Below are 10,575 nucleotides of genomic sequence, written 5' to 3' on the forward strand. Positions count from 1 at the left end.
ACCACAAAATTACCCATTTGTGTCTGATTTTAGTCTCCTATCCCTGACTGACTCCATGGCTGTGCCTTCTGTGAACTCCCCAGTGGCATCACTGGCATTGTTCCCATGATCTCTTGTCTTCCACCACATCAAGGTTAATGCCATACTCCTGTCTTTAAATTGCAAAAATCCTCAAACAGCCAAGTCTCCCTGTGTCTCCCTTTGCTGTCCCTGGCCCTGCCACAGCCGCAGCATTTCTCCACCAAGATGGATGAATTCCTGCTTCCCCTGACCTGGGTAGTTCAGGAATGGTCCCAGTTCACAGTGTGAAACCTGAGGGGAAAGGAATTCCTCAAGAAATAAATACAGTGGAGAAGCCCCCCTGAACCAGGTTTGCTGTGTGGTCAAGTAAAGTGATATTCTATTTACTTTTTTAGATGTATAAACAGATTAAGTCCCAGGGAAAATACGCTCCCAAACTTCATAATATTTTATTAAACCACTGAAGTTTAATATAATCTTTTGGCTTCCACAGAAAAATTTTCCATTTCTTTTCTGAGCACCTTTGATTTTATTTTCTTTTAATTAGCGTTATCCGGAGTTAACGATCTGGGGTTTGCACTCCACCCAGAAAGGACTATCCAGATTAGAAGTGGGGAATTTTGCTGAAACACAGAAATATCAATGAGGTGGTGAGAAGTCAACGACACCTGGGCAGAAAACTGGAGAAGCCAATGTGCAGAATTAATTCCACTCACCAGGCAGTAACAAGGCTGCATTCCTCAGCTCACAGCTTTTATTTCCTGCGACATTGGCCAGCCATGGCTCTGTAAAGAGTCACAGCTCCTTCATCTCCTTCCTGGCTCCATCCTGGAGAGCTGCATGGGGAAAGCTCTCCTTGAGCCAGCCCAGCACTGCCCTGGGGCTGGCACTGCTCCATGGACACAGCTCTGCATCCTCATCCAGGGGCTGGGAGCTGCAGGACAAAGCCAACAGCGCCTGAGCCTCCAGCACAGGGCTTGGCCCCTGCTCTCCCCGTCCTGCTGGCCCAGGAGTGCCCTGCAGCCATCTGGGGAAAGCTACTGGAGCCAAGCAAGCCCCTCAGGAAAGACCCAGTGCCTGCATTCCAGCATCATTAATTAGGATTAATAATGGCCATCATCGTGTCATGGTTCTTAAGGGAACTTCGTGATTTCTGGAGGCCAAATTCACTGGTGGGAGCATTTCCTGAGGTTCTCAGCACAGGAACTTCAAATATTGCTTATCAGCCCCACAGACATCTCCCTGCAGCTCAGGTCTGTCCTGGAAGTGGAAGGTCCTTTGTCACAGACACACAGCCTGAGTTTCTCCACTGATGCTGAGGCAGTGGTGAGGTTGCAGGTTAGGCTTGCTTGGCCAGAGTTTCTCCAGCTCATTCCTTTTGTTCTTCCACCAGCTGCTGTGATTTAGGGCAAGTGAGCAACAATCTGAAGGAAATGACTGAGAGGTGTTGGCTGGGAGCACTGACCTTCCCTTGTCAGGCCTTTTGGAGGAGGATCAATGGATGTTCTACCCAGCTCACTGCTGGGGACCCCATCGCTGGGCACGGAGGAGATGGTAACAGTGAAAACATTCTCTGGAGAAGGACAGGTTTGAGAGCACAGAGGAAAGAGAAAAAATGCATCCTATTGACAGGGAAACGCAGTCACCAATCTAATTACCTCTAATTACTCACCTTTCTGCACACTCACAGCCCTGCAGGGCTCTGCCAGTGCTCAGTGACCACCAGTGGTTTCCTGGGATCTGCTTTGGGATGTGCAGGGCTGTCTGTGCCCTGAGCACAGCCCTGCAGTTTGGCTCCAGAGGGGAGCAGGGCTGGTGGAGGCACAGGGAACATCCCAGCTGGGCATCACCACATCTCGTGGGATGCCAGGGGCCATTTCCCTACTGGGTTTTAATCAGCTCTGTTAATTCAGGGAGGGTCTGTTGGCCAAAGTGAAGCTCCAGGCCAAGGACTGCAATTCAAGGGCACATCCTGTCCCCCAGGCACATTCTACCCACTGCCAAGGGGATTAAAAGACAAAACCAATGGCAATGATACACCGCCACTTAAACCCCCTCACTGTTACCCTTTCCTTTGACTCAAACCTCTCAGTGTTGTCCTGAGACCAAACTCCTTCACTTTCCGCAATGGGAAGATTCAGGGTTAAATGAAGAAATTATTTGTATGACTTCTCCTGGGAGCTGCTGGGGCTCAGGGCATGGCCAGCCCTGCCTGTATAAATTGGATATTAACCCTGTGCATCTGAGTGAGCAAGATGTGAGCTCTCCCTGACCTGCAGTGACCCTGGTGTCTGGAACATGCTGCTGATGCAGTGAAGGACTGCACATACACGTCTGGGATCACAGCTGGGCTCTCACCAGCTTAGAAAAGCTTGTAAATAACAGAATTGACCTTTTTCCAGCAGAGCCTGCTCCTGGATGCAGCACTGCACACCAGATCCCAGAATGGTTTGGGCTGGAAGGGACCTCAAAGCTCATCTCATTCCACCCTCCTGCCATGGGCAGGGACATTTTCCACTGTCCCAGGTTGCTCCAAGTCCTGTCCAACATGGCCTTGGACACTTCCAGGGATGGGGCAGCCACAGCTTCTCTGGGATCCCAAGGAATGGGCATCCAGTCAGAGTTTTATGTTGGAGCCACCTGAACCCCTCTCAGACACGATGTGCCCTGGATGGGGAGGGCGTGGGGACAGGGAGGGGTCCGTGGTGCCCTGACCATTGTCACTGCACAGGGCAATGCCACCGAGGAGCCTGCAACCACTGCCTGGACAGCCAAACTACCCCCTATCCTGGGAAATTCATCCTGCTTTGACACCCCATATTTTACCAGCTTTACTGAAGAGAAAATTGTCATATGCTTCCACTTTTCGAGGAGCTGAGCTGTCCTTTTGATAGCAGCTGCCAGCATAAATATACATGAGAAACAGGTTTTCAGTTCCTGAGAAATGTCTAAAAATTGTAAACAATCCTCAAGTCATATGGGGATAAACAGTCAGAATTTCAATATTGTTTATAGTTTAAAAAAGCAACAGTTGTCTGAGTCGAGTCAAGCCAAGTCCTTCTGAATAGATAATTTTCAAACATTTGGTTTCAATTCTCCCAAACCTTCAGCAGAGAAGTCCCATTCATGGAATATTTAGCTTACAATTCAAAATGAAAAGTATTACGGAGTAGAAAACTGGATCTTTCTATTTCAAAAAATAAATGGCCCCAGATACTGAACCATCTTGAAAACCCTTTTTAGAAAAAAAAAGGAGAAACAAACCCACTCAGCCAAGAAGTTTATCCAGGCTGTTCTCCTGCTGAAAATTCCAGTTTTGCTGAGTTAGTTGTTTGTTTCATTTAACAAACAAGAATATTCCATCAAAAATACAGCCCTGCTTGTCAGGCTGAGAGCAGACATGTCCCTCCCTGCCCCCCCCAGCTTTCCCCCACTTCAGCCCCCACTCCAGCACAGAGGTTCTGCAACCAGGGAGAGTGGAAAAGAGAGTTCTTTAATTTCCTCTTTGCATTAAGAGTTCATTAGGAAAAATCCAGAGGCCCCTCATTGTGCCTGCATTTGCATGTCTTCTGTGGATGTTTAAATTATATTTTCCTGTGGTTTTTTTCCCCCCTTTTCATGTGTCTTTCCTGGATCATTGACACTGGATTGCTTTCCTGCTCACAATTAATTCCTGAAATAATTTATTTCACTTCTGTCACTGTTACTCAGCTGGATGGCTCACACAAACAGGATTTGCTAGTTCTGTTGGTAGGAAATTATTTATTTAAGCTATTTGTTGGTATTAGGGAGTAATCAGTCAAGTTACATGGCAGGACTTCTTTTCCCAGGCTGGATAAGACATCTCTCAGGAAGAAAGGAAAAGTTACTAAAAAGCTTTACTGGATGCATTTTGGATGCTTCCCCTCCTAAAATCATAGAATAACTAAGTTTGGAAAAGCCCTCTAGGATCATCAAATCCAACCATTAACCCAGAACTGCCAGGTCCACCACTAAACCATGTCCCCCAGGGGCCACATTTGCACATTTTTAACACTTCCAGGGATGGTGATTCCACCACTTCCCTGGGCAAAAACGCACCAGATTTGATTTTTTTTTAAACCAGAATTTAGTTCTTTACTCTGAGGGTGGGCAGGCCCTGGCACAGGGTGCCCAGAGCAGCTGTGGCTGCCCCTGGATCCTGGCAGTGTCCAAGGCCAGGCTGGACACTGGGGCTTGGAGCAGCCTGGGACAGGGGAAGGTGTCCCTGCCATGGAGGGGTGGCACTGGATGGGCTTTAAGGACCCTTGCAACAAAACCCATTCTGTGATTCTATAAATCAATTGACATTTTGGCTTGGATTATTGTTGCTGCCCTCTGACCCAGATTTCCTAGATGGACATGGGTGTGAGTTTATTGCTGTGGGACACGGGAGCATTTGGAGCTCTGGCAAACCCTCTGTGCAGAGGACCAGAGAGTTCCTGCCCTGAAACACAGTGGAGGCAGCAGAAAATAAAAATGAAAAGGGCTCCCAGATGTTTCACTTGACTTTCTATCAGGCTCTTTGCTACCTGTGTGGCCTTGGCAGAGCCCTGGGGTTTGCTGGATGTGAGCTCCCCTCTCCTGCTGGATCCATCCCAAGGTGGGAGCTGGCTGGTGGTCAGAGAGGAGAGCCAAGCTGCAGCTATTTCCTCCTTCCTCTCCCAACCCGTAGGCTGTGCTCCAGTATCTCTGCTGAGGGAAGAAGTTTTTTGTTAATCAAATGAAATCAAGGTTGGAGGGATGAAAGGGAAGGTTCCAGGGAGCTGCAGGTGGGGAGACCTCACATGACTGGAGTGCAGCAGCTGCCTCTGTAGGACTCAGTCTTGTACAAGTGTCATTTGTGCTTCACCCCCCTGCTCTATTCCATCTATTCCATCTCCACCTGGCCTTGGAGCAGTGAGGCTTTTCCACCTCTCCCCTCCCCAGCCCTCCTCCCCCTCACACACACAGACCCTGGCTGTGGTTTGGGCACTGGCTAGCAGCTGGGCACTGCTCACCCACACACCACTTGCAGAAAACACTGACTAGTTCTGTCAGACACAGGCTTTGAGGATTGCCATGGTAGCCCTTGGCCCTCATCCTTTCACATGCCAACCACCTGAACCCAGAATGCAACAGATGAATGAGCCCCAGGGTGTAAAAATTACTCTTTGCCTTAGTAATCTCAGTTCCAATTCATTGGCATATAAACTACTGGTTTCCTTTGGTTACTCCCTGTTGGAAACTCCTTTCCCAAGCTCTCCTTCCTTTCCAACAGCACCGCACCCATGTCCACCCAGACATGACACCAAGAGCTCCTGCAGCTCTCCGTACACACAGGGTGCAGCTCCATCCTCAGGCTTAGATTCAGGCACTGTGCCCCATTGGAAGCAGAGACACTCAATCATCCTCCTTTCCTTTTATACAACATCCTGCAAGCCCTGAAATCCAGCCAGGTTTGGGAGGTTTTGGTAGATGGGTGGACAGCTGATCTCTGCAAAGTGATCTGTGAGCCAGCTCAGGAGGATTTTGTATTCCAAGACTACTGGAGAAAATTTCTGCTTTGACATCAAATTCCTGGCTACCTTCTGGCAGGAGGCTCCCACTCCTAAGGAGCGTGTGCATAAGGTTCTTGTTTGAGGATTCCTGCACCTGGCATCCTTGCAGTCAGCTTAGGTGCTGCAGAGCTCCTCCAGCTCTCACATCCAGCCCAGAAGGTCCTGGTCCTTCTGACTCCCTCTCTCCATGCTGCCAATCAGGAGGTGAGCTGGTGTCCTGCAGCTGGTTTAAGCTGCAAAGCTCAGACTCCAAAGAGCCAGAGAGACTGTGCATGGAGCTGGCTGGGACTTGGAGGAGGGAAGCTCTCCTGCCAGGGCCCTGAGCTGTGTTTCCACATGAAGTCAGCTCTAATGGGAAATGACAGCTCATGAAAGCTGCCATTCATGGCCCTCTAAAGAGTTCATTACCCCCTACTCATCCCAGCCCTTCTATGAGATCCACTCTGGCTTGGCTCCAGCCCGGAGACAGAAGTGTCTGGAGAATCCGTGGCAGCCCCAGGAGCACAGCCATGAGCTGGGCCCTGCCCCAGAGCAGAGGCCAGGCCCATCCCAGCTCTCTGTCCAGCTCATGATGTGTTTTTGGTGAGACTGATGGTCACAAGGCCTGTCTGTGCAGGTATTTGGGTACCTCCCCAAATCACTCCAGATGTGTTTGTGTCTTGGGGCACACATAGAGCAGGCACAACCACTCTGCTGTTTATCTCTAGCTAGACACTTTTGTCCCTCCAAACCCTGAATGCCTTCTCCAAACCCAGGGGCTCCTAGACATCCCCCTTTTCTCAACTTTGCCAGCTCTAAAAAAACTTTTATTTAAAAGACTTCTCATTTCAAATTCTTGCAGTTTTCACTGTTGGGGTGGCTGGATCTGGAATTTAGGTAGGATCCTGTCTGTAAGGTCCTGGGCAGCTGCACACCTGCAGGTGTAGGCTGAGAAGCTGGAGAAGGATTCAGAGAGAAGACCCATGAGAATGGGTGAAGCTCTGGAAAACCCTGGAAATCCTGCCCTGAATGAAGGAGCCAAGCAAAATCTATCTTGCTTAAAGGCAACCTTTTCTCAGTCTGTAAGAGGAGAGATCCAAGACCTATAACAACCTGAGCTTGGACCAGGACTTTGGCCACTCATTTTGGTGCTAAGTTGGATCATCTAGGTCTGGATTTAATTGTCCTCTGCTGCAAGCTGGCCAGTTGTGCTATGTAGTGGGAATTAATTCTTTTATTTATACCTCCCAGTTCTGAGACTTAGTGGATGTAAATTATTTTACTCTGCAGAAACCCACCATGTAACTACCAGGAAAATAATCCCTACCCACAGGCCCTGAGACTGTGAGACAGGCAGTCAAGTGAGAGGGTAAATAAAGCTTTTTGAAAAGAAACTCAAAGAGATCAACTCTCACCTCCAAAGGCCCGACTGTGGCATCATTTTATAAGGAAGGGGTTCCTGCACAGGACACTGACAGAGGCATTTCAGCAGGGATGTGTTGGTGGATAATGAGATGGTGGCAGGGGCCAGGCTGAGCTGCCAGGGCCTTTCCTCACAGAGTGCTGGCATGGTGCCACAGCTGTGAGCAGCAGGAAAGGACAGAACTCCTTCATCACAATCGAATGTTTCTCCTGGGACGAGCCCTCCCGTCCCCAGCTTTGCACTCCCTGGAATTGCTGCCCAGAAGGGGCTCCCAGAGCTCTGCATGGTCCATGCCAGCAGCACAGACACACAGGTGCTGTCTGCAGGAGTGCTCCTGCTCCTGCAGCTGCCAAAGCCAAGGGGGTGACCTGAGATGGACCAAACGAGTGTCAGCAGCTTCCTAAAGCCAGCTGCCAAAACTCAGCCACCACCCTGAGGAGGAGCAGGAGTGTTTAAAGGTGCCTTGGGATAACATTCATGGGACAGCATCAATTCCATCCCTGATATCCTGGAACCCAACAAAGCTGCTTTTTGTGTCTGGCTGTCGAACAAGTCCATTCCAGCACTTCTGGCACACAATAACACTCTGTCTTCCATTGTGGGGGGAGAGGAAGGGTTTCCAAAGAGCCCTCACTAATGTATTTAGCCAAATACTACCTCACTGTTTTTGTGCCTGCCCATATCCAGCACCTACTCATCTTCCCTGTAGCTTTTTGCTAAGGACCCACAGCAAGCAGATTTCAGCCATCCCTCTTTGGTGCTGTCACAGTGGAAACCTTCACACCCAGAGGAGCTCAGTGTTCAGCTTCTCCATCAGAGTGGGACTCTCTGTGGCTGGGATTTGGGGAAACCAGAGGGGCTGGGGGAACCTCAAGCTGCTGCTACTGACTCTGAAGAGGAAGGACCAAGGGATGTGTGTCTCCCTGGAAGGATTTACATTTCCACAGCAGACTTTCAACAGCATTAACAGCCAAAGCCTAAGAAGCAAAATGTCTATTTGTGGGTAATAAAGGCAGACAGATGCCCCCTGCATGCAAACTGCCAGTGCCTCTGAGACAGGAGGCTCTAAATAAATAATAACAAATCCTAAAGCTGGATGCACAGTTGCTATTTGCATCATAAATAAATGAGGAGGCTTTTATTTACTCATTCTGGGGGCAGAGCACAAACCAGAGGAAATCCTCAGAGCTCCCATACCAGAGATTTTCATTAGCTCAGCACAACTGCACAGTCTGCTTCAGCTGTTTGCCCCAGGAGATAGACCCAGTGCTCAGCAGTGAGAGGAGAAGCCACAGCAGGTCTCCATCACCACAGAGAGCTCGGGTCCTTGTTGGACAGCAGGAAAAGTGACCTGGGTGTCCTGGCCAGTGGCCATGGACATGAGCCAGCAGTGCCCTGGCAGCCAGAAGGGCCAACCCTGTCCTGGGGGCATCAGGGGCAGCACTGCTGGCCAGGAAAGGGAGGGGATTGTTCTGATTCCCACTCTGCTCTGCTCTGGGGCAGCCTCACCTCAGTGCTGGGGGCAGTTTGGGACACCACAATAAAATAAAGACATTAAGCTATTAGAAAGCATCCAAAGGAGGCCATGGAGATGCTGAAGGGCCTTGAGGAGAAGCCATGTGAGGAGTGGCTGAGGGCACTTGGTCTGTTCATCTGAAAAAGACTGAGGGGAAACCTCAGGCAGTTGCAGCTTCCTGGAGAACAGCTACCATGGGGATGGGTGACAGCTCAGCCAAAGCCCACTGGGTTGGTTTCCCAGTAAAACATTCCTGTTTAGCTCAAACAAAGGTTGGTTCACCTTCTGGGACATGCACATTAGTGTATGGCCTCTTGCTGTAGAAGGAGGGTAGGTTTCCTCTGGGCTCCAGTGGGTCATTTATTCACAGAATTGCAGAATGATTTGGTTTGAAAAGAATAGAATAATTCCACTCCCCAGCCAAGGGCAGGGACACCTTCCACTGTCCCAGGCTGCCCCAAGCCCTGTCCAGCCTGCCCTTGGGCAGCCACAGCTGCTCTGGGCACCCTGTGCCAGGGCCTGCCCGCCTTCCAAGTCAGGAATTTCTTCATAAAATCCTGAATCTGTCCTCCTGCATAAGTTCAGGCCCTCTTATCCCCATTACTGCATGCTATTGTCCCCAGTCCCTCTCCAGCTCTCCTGGAGCCCCTTTAGGCACTGGAAGGGGTTTTAAGGTTCCCCTGGAACCTTCTCTTCCCCAGCCTGGCACAAGGGCTGCTCAGGCAGGAGGAATGCTGGCTTGAACTTCTCCAGGGCACAAGACTTCGTAGCTTTACTGTTTGCTATATTTAAACAGTTGGGGTCTGGGCAGCACCCTAGGTCATAACAAAATTAAGAAAAATAAAACTGCCCCTGTTGGCACTGCCTGTGTCATGGGCAGCACATGGGTGATGCATTTCAACTGAAAAGATTAAAGTTTTGCTGTCCTATAAACAGCTGGAAAGAAGCTCAGATAATAGGAAATGTCAGAATTCTTCCTAAGAGCAGAATTAGTGCCTGCTTGTAGCACATCGTGCTGCCTTCAGCCAGCTTTTTAAATGTCATGTCAGCAGCTACAGACAAGCTGCAAATAGTTTCCTATCTCCTCTAGCCTCCAGTCTCCAGGAACTTGACTGACTGCCCTAGAGCTGTTTTGGATTTACACTGGCTGTGCTGCAACCAGGATTGAGCAGCCAGGACAGACTGAGGCAAGGCAGCTCCAAAACCCGAGGAGACAGGTTTTTTATACAACAGGAGCATGGAGGAAATGCCCTGTGGAGCCCTCCCTGTCCTAGGCAGAAATCTGCATCCCTCTTCCAGCTGGAGTGGAGCTGGGGGGCATTGAGTCCTCTGCCCCTGGTGAGAGCAGAGCCCTGTCCCAGTTCTGACCCCAGCAAGAATTCACTGCCCACTTCCAGAAAGCATCAGGCAGGTTATTCCAGTCTGGATGGAAGGTGAGCACACCACAGGTGATGCCTGGAGAGGCTCCCTGGAGCAGAGGTGGGCAGTGCTAAAGGAATAAAGCAGGGATTTATTCCAAGCCCTTCCAAGGATTCACCTTGGGCACTGCAAGAGCCCGGCCGTGGCTCCAGCCAAGATGGAGCCCAGATGGATCCGAGTCACGAGTTCTCACACTTTGATCACTTTGGGGCCATTTCCAGCTTGGCCTTCATTGTCCAATTCCAGCTGCAGCTTCTGCACTCCCATCCTCCCAGATTCTCTCCTCAATTCGCTGCTGTTTGCACTTTTTGGGGCTGGAGCTGGAGCGGTGTCCTTGGTTCTGGGCTGGAAAAGGATTGTTTTGTGTGCCTGAGCTGGGAGGAGAACTTGTGACACTTTGTATGGAGTTCAGAGTCACACACCAGTGCAGTGCAGAGTCTGGAAATATGAAAAGTAAAACTTAAGGCATCACAGGACAGACTGGGAGCAGCCTCTGCTAACACCCTGCCCATCCCCACCACTCCCTAACTCTGTCCCCATCCCAGTGACAGCAGGGCAGGTGCACAAACCCCAACTGCATCACTGCCCCTTCCCCTCCCCACCAACCACACATCTCACCCCTGCCCTTGCCTCCTGAGCCCAGCTCTCCCCATCAGATG

The sequence above is a fragment of the Catharus ustulatus genome, chromosome 20 (assembly GCF_009819885.2).
Source record: "Catharus ustulatus isolate bCatUst1 chromosome 20, bCatUst1.pri.v2, whole genome shotgun sequence".
In the NCBI taxonomy this organism is placed as follows: Eukaryota; Metazoa; Chordata; class Aves; order Passeriformes; family Turdidae; genus Catharus; species Catharus ustulatus.